We start from the raw sequence: 11,471 nt of genomic DNA, 5'->3' as shown, positions 1-11,471 counted from the left end.
CAGTTATAAAATTAATAGAAGTAGTTAATAGGAGTGGCTTCTATTAAGTTGCTAGATGGTTAGGTACCCAGCTACAGAAGGATGTTGGACTTGCCTATCATTGATTAGCAGTACCAGATTGCTTGCTCAACAGATTAGCAGTACCAGATTGGTTGCTAACTCTGTGATTTGGCCATAGTTTCTCTCTCGCTTCATGGGGGTGAGTGAACTTATAGAGAAACTTGACTTGCCACACTATCACCTTTACAATCAACTACTGGAAAGAGTTGCCCACACTTTCTCATCTCCCAGTCTCAGTGTAACTCCCATCTGGTTCCTGCCTCCTGACTCCACTAAGATGCTCTTATTACTGAACCCAGGAAAACCCAGCTGCTGTCAAGTTGATTTTGACTCACAGCAAGGCGATCTCATGTGTGCTGGAGTGCAAGTGTGCTCCACAGGGCTTTCAGTGACTGATATGACACAGGATGGACTCTATCCTTCAACCTGTAGGTTAGCAGTCAAGAGTAGTAAATGTCTGCACCACCCAAGGATGCCTTAAAACTATTTTGTTATTGTTCGTTGCTGCCAAGTTGGCTTTAACTCCTGGGCATCTTTTACTTTTAGGCTTGTTATTGTGAATTAAGAGAAGGTTATCAGTTTCACAGTCAACAGATCATACCCTTGGTTTCATTTCTTTGATTACAATCCCCTCCATGTAACATCAGTTTTCCCACTTCTCCCTGTGATTCTTGTTTCCATTCCACTCTCCCTAACCCTCTGAATTCTGTCCTTAGGTAAATGCTACCCATTTAATGGTGAATGGCTGGCCATCCCATGATGAGCAAATCTTTACTAATGTTCTTGTCTCCCTTTTATACCTCTTTACCATGTGGCTGAAAATTGGGCCATGAGGGTAAGTTCAGTTCAGAAAGGTGACCAAGAGCTATAGTCTTGTGTTCTTACAATCTCTTTTTGTTCAATATGCCTGGTCTTTTTTTATTTTGTATTTCATTCTTCATTTTCTCCTACTCTATCCCAGACCTTCTAATGTGATCTTTTTCAGAACAGTCGGTCATGGTAGCGGGGTACCATCTAGTTCTTCTGGTGTCAGGGTTGTGGACACTGATATTCAAATTTTCATTAGTCCATTGGACTCTTTGATTCCAAGTGTCTTCAATTTTCATTACTCTTTTTCTTCTACACAGGGAAAGATCAATAGTTACACCTTAGATGGCTGCTCATGAGCTTTTAAGATTCCAGTTGCTACTCATCAAAGTAAGATGTAGAACATTGTCTTTGTGACAATGTTATGGCATTTCAGTATGGTGTCCTTTGAGACTAATTCATCAACATCTTATGCATAACAGAACGAAATGTTGGCTGGTCCTGGGCCACCTTCAAGATCAATGGTGTGTTTTAGTACATAGCTAAAACCCAACCTGAGTTGATCCCAACTCAGCGTGACCCTACCGGACAAAATAGAACTGCTCCATGGAGTTTCCACAACTGTAATCTTTATGTGCACTCATTTGCTTAGCCAACCAAACTCACCTCCAGTTCTTGGGATTTGAGTCAGCGGTCTGACCTAATTTACCACCTTCCATAGCAGTCAGCACAAGTTAACCAAGACAGCAGGCTAGCCTGCTACAGAGACTATGTGGAGAAAGCTAAGTTGGTCAACTCATCCCAGCCAAGGAGGATCAGGCATGAGAGAGTTCAACCAAGAGGGTCCCTTCAAACTGATTTAAAAAAAAATGTTTCCAAATGTTTTTATTGTAAATTGAATGATAGTTTTGCATGGGAGAACATCAGTTTTGCACTCATTGTTTCATTGCAATGATTACAATCTCCAACGCAAACTGACTTTTATAATTCAGTGGTGGAGCCTATGTCCTGACTCTTCATGAAAGCAAGGTCATAAAAGACAAAAAAGGATGCAAAGTGGTTCCAGAAAGAAGGAAACTGAAGACACGTGAATTGAATGCAAGGCATGATTCAGGATTGGATTGTACACCAGAGAAAGGACATTTGTGAGTCAACTGGTGGAATCTGAATAAGGTTTGTCATTGCTAATTTCCTGATTTAGGTAATATAAGAGCAGGTCCTTCTTAAAAAAATGCACATTAGAGTATTTGAGGACAAAAAGACATCATGCTTGCAACTTACTATCAGATGGTTCAGAGGAAAAATTGCTCTTGCAAATCTTCTGTAAGTCTGGAATTATTTATTAAAAAATAGTTACCAAAAGTATACATAACTTAGAGACAAATCATATGGTACCTACATCTATAAAAATATATTTTTTAATGCAACTATTTCACAAGCAGATTAAGTAGGGCTAACTCAACAACCTCAATACAGTATGTTTTTGAGCTGCTGTGTCGTATCTTTAAGATGCTATTAGGGAACATGGTGGTTCTGTAGGATAAGCACTGAATTGCAAACTACAAGTTCCAGTTGTTTGAGTCCAGTAGTTCTTCATGGGATAAAGATGCGGTTTTCTGTTCCCTCAAAGATTTATAGCCTTGGAATCCGTATATAGCATCATTATGAGTCAGGACCAACTCTATGGCACCACACAACAATAACAATCTTTATGGTGTAGTGCTGTAGGATACAACACTGGATTGCAAGGTCAGTTTGAACCACAAGGTCTGCGGTTCAAACCCACTAGCCATTTCTTGGAAACCCTATACAGGGTTGCTATGAGTTGGAATGGGCTCTATGGCACTTAACAACAACAACAATCTTTCTATTAGCAGACTGCCACAACTTTCTCTCATGGAGCAACTGGTGGGTTTGAACCACTAAATTTTTGGCTAGCAGCCAAGTGCTTACTCACTGTACCACCAGGACTCTTTAATACACTGTTACAAGTACATAAAATAAATTCGGTGCTATCATCATACCTGGCTTCTGTTGACTTCACCAGCCTCCTCTCAGACGAGTCAGCCCCTCCTTTGCCTGCTCTAGCCATGTTGATGTTCTTTCACATCCTCAGAGATCTCATGTTTCTCCCAGCATGCCTCTAGGCTTTGTCAGGACCCTATTATGACTTCTGTGGCCTCTAGGCACTTTGGTGTACATGGGATACCTTCATTTAAAAAAAAAACAACAACCAAAAACCAGAAAGATGGAATTGTATTTTATGACTGACTGCATTGATACAAATAAAATCGATACTTAACTCATTTTTATGTATTAATGTTTTCTTCAGGTTTTAAAAGAATTGAAAACCTCTTTATGGGTCCCAAATGGTATTATGGACCCCTAAAAGAATCATGAGCTCTGGTAGCGTAGTGGTTACGAATCGGGCCGCGAACCGCAAGGTTAGCAGTTCAAAACTACCAGCTGCTCCACAGAAGAAAGATGAGGCTTTCTGCTCCCGTAAAGATTTAGAGCCTCAGAAACCTTGTTCAGGGTCGCTATGGGTCGGAACCGACTCGATGGCACTTAACAACAACAACAACAAAAAGAATCATGAAGTGTATTATACTAAAAAATTGAGGTACTTACAATGGTTCATAATAACAAATGAGCACTACTTTTCAGCATGCATTGAAACATTATTATGAATATATTATTCTGTTAAAGATGTTTTAATGTATCTGGAAGTATTCCTTTAATGTTTTCTCTCTCTCTCTCTCTCTCTCTCTCTGTATATATATATATATATATATATATATATATATATGACCCTGTACAGGGTCGCTATGGGTTGGAACCGACTCAACGGCACTTAACAAAACAACAAAAAACAAACAAACAAAAATATATATAACTACATATATATATATTTTAAGACAAATATTTGACTAACTGACATTAGATAAGAACTGTACTTCCTTGACAAATCCGAGTTAAAGACAGATTTTAGGAACTTGTTGGCGATCTGGGGACTACCTAGACTGCCTTTGCAAGCTCACTGTATCAGAAGAGGGCCAACCCCAGCTTGTAATATATCAACTAGGAAGACTTTGAAAGAGCTCTGCTGGGTCAATGCTTACATGATTGGGGGCTAACTGAAAGGCTGGTGGTTTGAATCCATCCACATGCTCTGCAGAGAAAACCTGGTGATTTGCTGCCATAAAGGCTGAAGTGAAACCCCATGGAGCAATTCTGTTCTTTCACTTGGGGTTGATATGAGTCCAAGTCAACTTAATGGCACCCAACAACAACTACAGTGCTTTGTAGATGGATTTAGCCTCAGAGTAGGACAGAGAGCACATCCCTTCTCAATTTCCATCCCAGAGAGGGACAGGAATGGATGGCAATGGTCAGTCTGAGCTCAAAACAAAGAGTTACTCACCTGCATAATCAACTCATCTTCCAGCTCTTACTGGAAATATGAAGATGGAGAGGCTGTCCCTCTGTTTCCTACTAGGTCCCTGGCTCCTGACCAGTGTGTAGGTGGCCAGGGTCCTCTTGACTTGATGTGCTTTCTACTCTACCTCAGCAATATCCCCTTGGAGCTGCCTAACCTTAAAAAAAAAAAAAAATCATCCTTTTAGTTCTGAGTCTGACTTTGGTGGCGGTAGATTATAAAATATCACTAAATTGTGTTGACTTTATCTTTTCCTCATGACTTAGGGTTTATTGTTGTTGTTATTATTGCTAAGTGCTGTTGAGTCAATTCCGACCCATAGTGACCCTGTATAGGGTTTCCGAGGAGCAGTTGGTGAGCTTGAACCACCGACCTTGCAATTCAGACAGCTTTGCAGTCTGGCACATTAACCCACAACACTACACTAGGACCCCTTAGGGATTATAAACGTGTTAATTAGGAAGTGGCTAGTAGATCTTGAACTGTATGAAGGAAGTAGACTAAATTATGACAGAACACTGCGTGATTTCTATATCTCTGGTATTTTTACAGCTATCTGCCAATTATAGCAGGAAAGGGAGAGGAAAACCATTTATTTGCTTGAACAATATTCTTTGTTTTTTTTAATGTTAACCCCAAGCTTCTTTATTTCCTCATTTCCCCCCTTCTTTTTCTTAATGAAAGGGGATACATGTAGAGTTTTCATCAAACGAAATGAAGGATCTCAATTTACTAGTCTTACATTTTAGACTTCACTTAGTCTTTCTCACTCTTTGTCTGTATAACAAGTAGTTGAAAGGAAGGGCCTGGACAATGTGCCACCATTATTTCAGTTCTTTGTATCAATACTTTCCTATGCTGATATTCTTAACAAGAAAAGACTATAATCAGGAAAAAAATCTATCTAACTTTTTTTTTTTTTGGTCAAAACCCACAATATTTTCCATTCTTTTAATTTCATTTGTTCTGTGGTTTGGGTAAGCAGACCACATTGCTTGCAGTTTAAATTATTTTTCAACTACCAAATAGCTACGTTCCTGAACACATCCCCAAATCATCTACATGTTTTCAGGCAAGCTGTCTTTTAGGACATTGAATTATATTCTTTATTGTAATATATAATTACAGCATCATTGTCTCTACACATTTTGTTTCAAATATATGCTAATTATTTTTCCTGTTCCAAGATTATTAAAGCAGTTCTTAGGCAGTAATGGGTACTGTCAACAATGTAAGTATTGAACAGAAGACTGGGAAGAAAATCAAGAGAAAGTTTCTATAGATTAACCTACTAACTTCAGTGCTTTTCACTGTGCCTCTTAAATGTTTTTGATTGTAATTAGCGAATACCCCTAAATCCTTTGAATTAATCTGTGAAATCAAATGAGTCATTATAAAGTCTGGATACTCACTAACCTTATTTTAATTTATCTTGTCAAAATTAGCTCCATTTGAAGATGTACAAATGGTATTTGTCATTACTTAGCAAATGTTTCATCATGCTGAAAAAAGTGCTGCTCTAATTTTGTCCAGAGTTCAAGACTATAATAAATACCATGGTTATACAAAATGGCTAATGGGGCTGGAAACCTGAGAACTTAGGCCAAGACTATTGTTGTTGTTATGTGCCGTCGAGTCTATTAGTGATAAACAAAATACAAAGGAGAAAAAGGGCAGAAAGAGCTCTCTGAAGTCAGGACGCTGGGAATTTCCCTATGTTGAATGAGAGAAGCTAGACATAAAATTGCTTTCTTAGCCTGTAGATCATTTTTTCTTCTCTAGTTTCATTTTGGCTTTACGTTTTACATGATGATTAATAGGTCTAATTCTTATTTCCGTTTTTTGGACTTAAGACTTGGGGTTTTCATTTTCAAATATTGAATCTGCTTACAGAAATCATTCTATCTGGTGGCTCAGGAATTTGCAGGAAGATATTAGAAGGCACGCTGTAAGACTCAAAAATAAAATCTGGGCTATGCAAATCTGTTGGCAGAAATGGCTTTCATTCTTTTATCCATCAATAGTGGAAACCTGGGCGAAGAAGGCATGTGTCTATGGATGTAAGTGTGCATGATGTCCCTAATTAATATAATAAAGCAGAGCCTATCAAGCCTTTGCCAAAGTTAATTAGCTCTCCCCATTATCTGATGTTTCATTACCTTCTAAAGTTTCTTATGGAAAGTCTTGCCAGAGGTGTTTTATGAACAAGTTGTAACTATTTTTATAGATTTTAGTGATTTAGACCAGATTCATGACCCACAACCACATTTGCCATTATGAGCAATATAGACTGTATTTTTCCCAGATTTTGTATAATGAATATCAATTTTTCCTTCCTTTGAGTAGTGCTTAAGAATGACATTTTAAGAGGTACTTTATCTGGTCCTTTACAGTGGAAAGGACTATGACAGGAGATTTTGAGGTATGTAAACTAACCTTGCAACTGGGAGTTTCCTTTAGTGTGAAATGCCATAGCAGTTTTGCACAGAATATTGTGGGAGAGAAATGGAGGGGTCATATAAACTAGAGCTGGACTTCCTGGAAAGTTTCCTGAGGAGACTCAGAAGCTGAAGATGAACCGGAGTTGGATAGATAAGGAAGAACACATTAAACAACACACTCCACATGTCTACTAACGTTTCGCTACTTGGATTCCATTCACACATGCACAGGTTTATTCCAAATGAAATGTGTTTAAACATGTCACTGTCACCAGTGGATGACTGCAGACAAGTTCTCTCAATAGTGCACTTTTCTTTGTCTTCTTGGTGGCCATGGTTATGAGCCGTGTAGTAGGCTTCTACTCATAGCGACCCTTAGAGGGTTTCTGAGGCTGTAAATCTTTATGGGAGTACAAGGTCTTGTTTTTTCCCCACAGAGTGACTGGTAGATTTGAACTGCTGACCTTGTGGTTAATAGCTCAACTCATATTCTACTCCGCTACCAGAGCTTCTTTTGTGTGTGTGTGTGTTTAAGGCTACCTCGTCTTCTTAGGAAGTCTTCGAAACAAAACAAAACAAAACAAAAAAAACTTGATGTTCTTTCTACCCGATCTCTTCTTGTGCCATAGAAAAAAATGATTTTAAGGTCAGGGCTAATATATTAAAAACTCAAGTGGGCATCTTCCCAAACGATTGAAGCTTTGCAACAAGTTTATGGGAATGATGCCCCACATTATGCAACAGTTTTTGGATGTATTAAACATATTAAGGAAGGTCAGGAAGACCTCAAAGATGAGCCAAGAGAGAGAAGACATCCATGACTGAAGAAAATGTGACTGAGGTCTAGAAACTGGTGGAAGTAGACTGTAAAATTGCTATAGATGCCAAGTTGCTGCTGCTAGGTATCTTTGAGTCCTTTCCAACTCATAGTGACCTTATGCAAACCAGAGCAAAACACTGCCTGGTCCTGCACCATTCTCACAAATGGTTTTGAGCCCATTGCTGTTGCCAATGTGACAGTTCATCGCACTGGAACTCTTCCTCTTTTTTGCTGACTTCCACTTTACCAAGCATGATGTCCTTCTTCAGGGACTGGTCCATCCTGATAGTATGTCAGAAGTGTGGAAGATGAAGTCTCCCCAGTCTGGTCTTCTGACAGTCTGTGGTACTTTCAATATTCTTCTCCAGCACCATAACTCAATGCTTCCATCCTACAGTCTTTCTTATTCAGTGTCCAATTTTCACATGAATATGAGGGTATTGAAAATACCATGGCTTGCATCAGGGGCACTTTAATCTTAAAAATGATATGTTTGCTCTTGAACACTTTACAGAGGTTTTGTGCAGGTTTGCCTATCACAATGTATCATTTGATTTCTTGACTGCTGCTTCCAAGAGTGTTGAATATGGATCCAGCCAAAATGAAATTTTTGACAACTTCAGTCATGTTTTCCATTTACCATGATGTTATTTATGGGTTCAATGGTGAGGATTTTTGTTTTCTTTACATTGAGATGCAATCCATACTGAAGGCTGTGCTCTTTGATCTTCATAACTAAGCATTTTAAGCCCTCTTTGCCTGCAGCAAGCAAGGTTGCATCATCTGAATATCACAGGTTGTTAATGAGTCTTCCTCCAATCCTGATGCCATGCTCTTCTTCATATAATCCATCATCTCGAATTATTTGCTCAGCATACAGACTGAGTAACTATGGTGAAAGAATATAATCCTGATACACACCCTTCCAGATTTTAAACCATTCGGTATCCCCTTGTTCTGTTTGAATAACTGCCTCTTGGTCTACATGCAGGTTCCTCATGAGCACAAGTGTAAGTGTTTTTAGAATACTCATTCTTCACAATTACCCAGAGTTTGTCATGATCTACATAGCTGAAATCCTTTCCATAGTCAATAAAGCACAAGTAAACAAATTTCTGGTATTCTCAGCATCCAGCCAAGATCCATCTGACAGCAGCAATGATATCCTCATCTCTATGTCCCTTTTTGAAATCAGCTTGAATTTGTAGCAGTTCCCTGTCAATGTACTGTTGCAACAATTTTTAAATTATCTTCAGAAAAAATTTACTTACATGTGATAGTAATGATAGTGTTCGATGATTTCCACATTCCGATGGGCCACCTCTTTTTGGAATGGGCACAAATATGAATCTCTTCCAATAAGTTAGGTAGTGTTGAAATATCTCAAGGTGTATTTGGCCAATTCCTGGAGCCTTGATTTTCACCAATGTCTTTTGTGCAGCTTGGACTTCTTTCTTCAGTACTATTGTTCTTGATCATATGCTACCCTTCAGATGGTTGAATACTGATCATTTATTTTTGATACAGTGACTCTGTATTCCTTCCATCTTCCTCTGATGTTTTCTGCATCATACAATGTTTTGTTCATCGAATCATTCAATATTGAAAACTGAGGCTTGGATTTTTTTCTCCAGTTCTTTCAGCTTAAGAAATGCTGAGCTTGTTCTTTCCTTTTGGTTTTCTAACTCCAGGCCTTTGCACATTTCATTTTAACAGTTGACTTCGTCTTTTCAAGCTGCCCTTTGAAATTTTCTCTTCCGCTCTTTGACTTCCTAATTTCTTCCAGTCACTTTAGCAACTCTACATTGGAGAGCAAATTTCAGTCTCTTCTGACATCCATTTTGGTCTTTTCTTTTTTTCCTGTCTTTTACATGACCTTTTGCTTTCTTCCTGTATGATGTTCTTGATGTCATCTCACAACTCTTCTGTTCTTTGGTCATTAGTATCTATTGCATCAAGTGTATTCTTGAGATGATTTGTAAATTCAGGGGGGGTATGTTCAAGGTGGTATTTTTGCTCTGGTTTACTTGTTGTAATTTCCTTCAGCTTCAACTTGAATTTGCATATGAGCAATTGATGGTCTGTTACACAGTTGGCCCCTGCTCATGTTTTGACTGATGGTATTGAGCTTTTCCACCACCTCTTCCCACAGATGTAGTAAATTAGATTCCTGTTTATTCATTTGGTGCGGTGCAGAATTACAGTCTTCTGCTATTGTTGAAAAAAGGTATTTGCAATGAATAATTTATTAGTCTTGCAAAATCCAATCATGTGAACTCTATTATCATTTCTATTACAAAGGCCATATTTTTCAACTACATATCCTTTCTCTTTGTTTCCAACCTTTGCATTCCAATAATAAGTAATTATCAAAGCATCTTGGTTGCATGTTTGAAAAATTTCAGACTGAAGAAGATAAAATTCTTCAATTTGAACTTCACTGGCTTTAGTGGTTGGTGAGTAAATTTGAATAATAGTTGTATTAACTGGTCTTCCTTGTAGGCGTATGGATATTATTTTGTTACAGACAGCATTGCACCTCAAGATGGATCTTCAAACTGCTGTGGGCTCCTGTGGTCTCTGCACAACTCTGCTCCGCTGGCAGCGCATGCATTGACCGCTCCACTGCCAGCACCTGGGACCATGACCAACACGGAGTGCACCTTCGTCACCATCAAGCTGGACAGCGTGTAGCACGGCCTGGTGGGCGACATCATCACGCTCTTTGAGCGGAAGAGATTCTGCCTTGTCGCCTTGAAATTCATAAAGACCTCAGAGGAGCACGCAAAGCAGCATTACATTAACCTGAAGGACCGCCCATTCTTCCCGGGGCTGGTCAAGTACATGACCTCAGGACCAGATGTGGCCATGGTCTGGGAGGGGCTGAATGTGGTACAGACAGGTGGAGTGATACTTGGGGAGACTAATCCAGTGGATTCTAAACCAGGCACCATTCATGGAGATATCTGTATTCAAGTTGGCAGGAACATCGTTCATGGCAGTGATTCAGTAAAACGTGCTGAGAAACAAATCAGTCTATGCTTTAAGCCAGGAATTGGTTGACGACAAGTCTTATGGCTATGACTGGATCTATGAATGAGAGTAGACAAAAAAGCAATCCTTCCTCCTTTGACACAGCTGTTCATGGATCTTTTCCCAAAGTACATTTACCAATAAAGCCTTTGGAAACTTGGGGGAACAAAGACAGATCATGAAATGTTCTTTTTGACAATGAATGCCACTTCTCTTGAATTTATGCCATAAATCCTGAAATTAGGATCTCATGGCTTGTTGTTGCTGTGAAGTACTGTTGAGTCGATTCCGACCCATAGCAACCCTGTATAGTGTTTACAAGCAGCAGCTGGTGAGCTTGAACCACCAACCTTGCAGTTCAAATGGCTTTGCAGTCTGGAGCATTAACTCACAGCGTCACACCAGGACTCCATATGGCTTGGCATATGTTATTTTAAGTGACCATCTTGGCCTTAGCAAGCTTCTGGCTTAATGGCCGCCTAAAGCACTGCAAATTCAAACTGAAGCTGAAGAAAATGAAATCAAGTCCACAAGAGCCAAAATATGACCTTGAATATTTCCCACCTGAATTTAGCGATCACCTGAAGAACAGATTTCATACATTAAACACTAAAGACTGAAGACCAGAAGAGTTGTGGGATGACATCAAGAACATCATAACAGGTAGAAAGCAAAAACTCAATAAGAAGACAAGAAAGAAGGAAAAGTTCAAAATGGATGTCAGAAGAGACACTGAAACTTGCTCTCCACCATAGAGAAGCTAAAGCAAATGGAAGAAATGAGGAGGTACAAGAGCTGAACAGAAAATTTCAAAGGTCAGCTCGAGAAGACAAAGTCAAATATTACAACAAAATGTGCAAAGATCTGGAGT

At 39.1% G+C, this 11,471-nt stretch overlaps 1 pseudogene; it reads left to right on the top strand.

Annotated features, from left to right (window-relative positions):
• The first annotated feature begins 10,210 nt into the window (after positions 1 to 10,210).
• On the top strand, positions 10,211 to 10,667 carry LOC102811777 (annotated as a pseudogene).
• The last annotated feature ends 804 nt before the right edge of the window (positions 10,668 to 11,471 follow it).

The sequence above is a fragment of the Chrysochloris asiatica genome, unplaced genomic scaffold, assembly GCF_000296735.1.
Source record: "Chrysochloris asiatica unplaced genomic scaffold, ChrAsi1.0 scaffold00094, whole genome shotgun sequence".
Lineage (NCBI taxonomy): Eukaryota > Metazoa > Chordata > Mammalia > Afrosoricida > Chrysochloridae > Chrysochloris > Chrysochloris asiatica.
The sequence above is the reverse complement of the archived record's forward strand: the minus strand, read 5'-3'. Positions and strand labels throughout refer to the sequence as shown.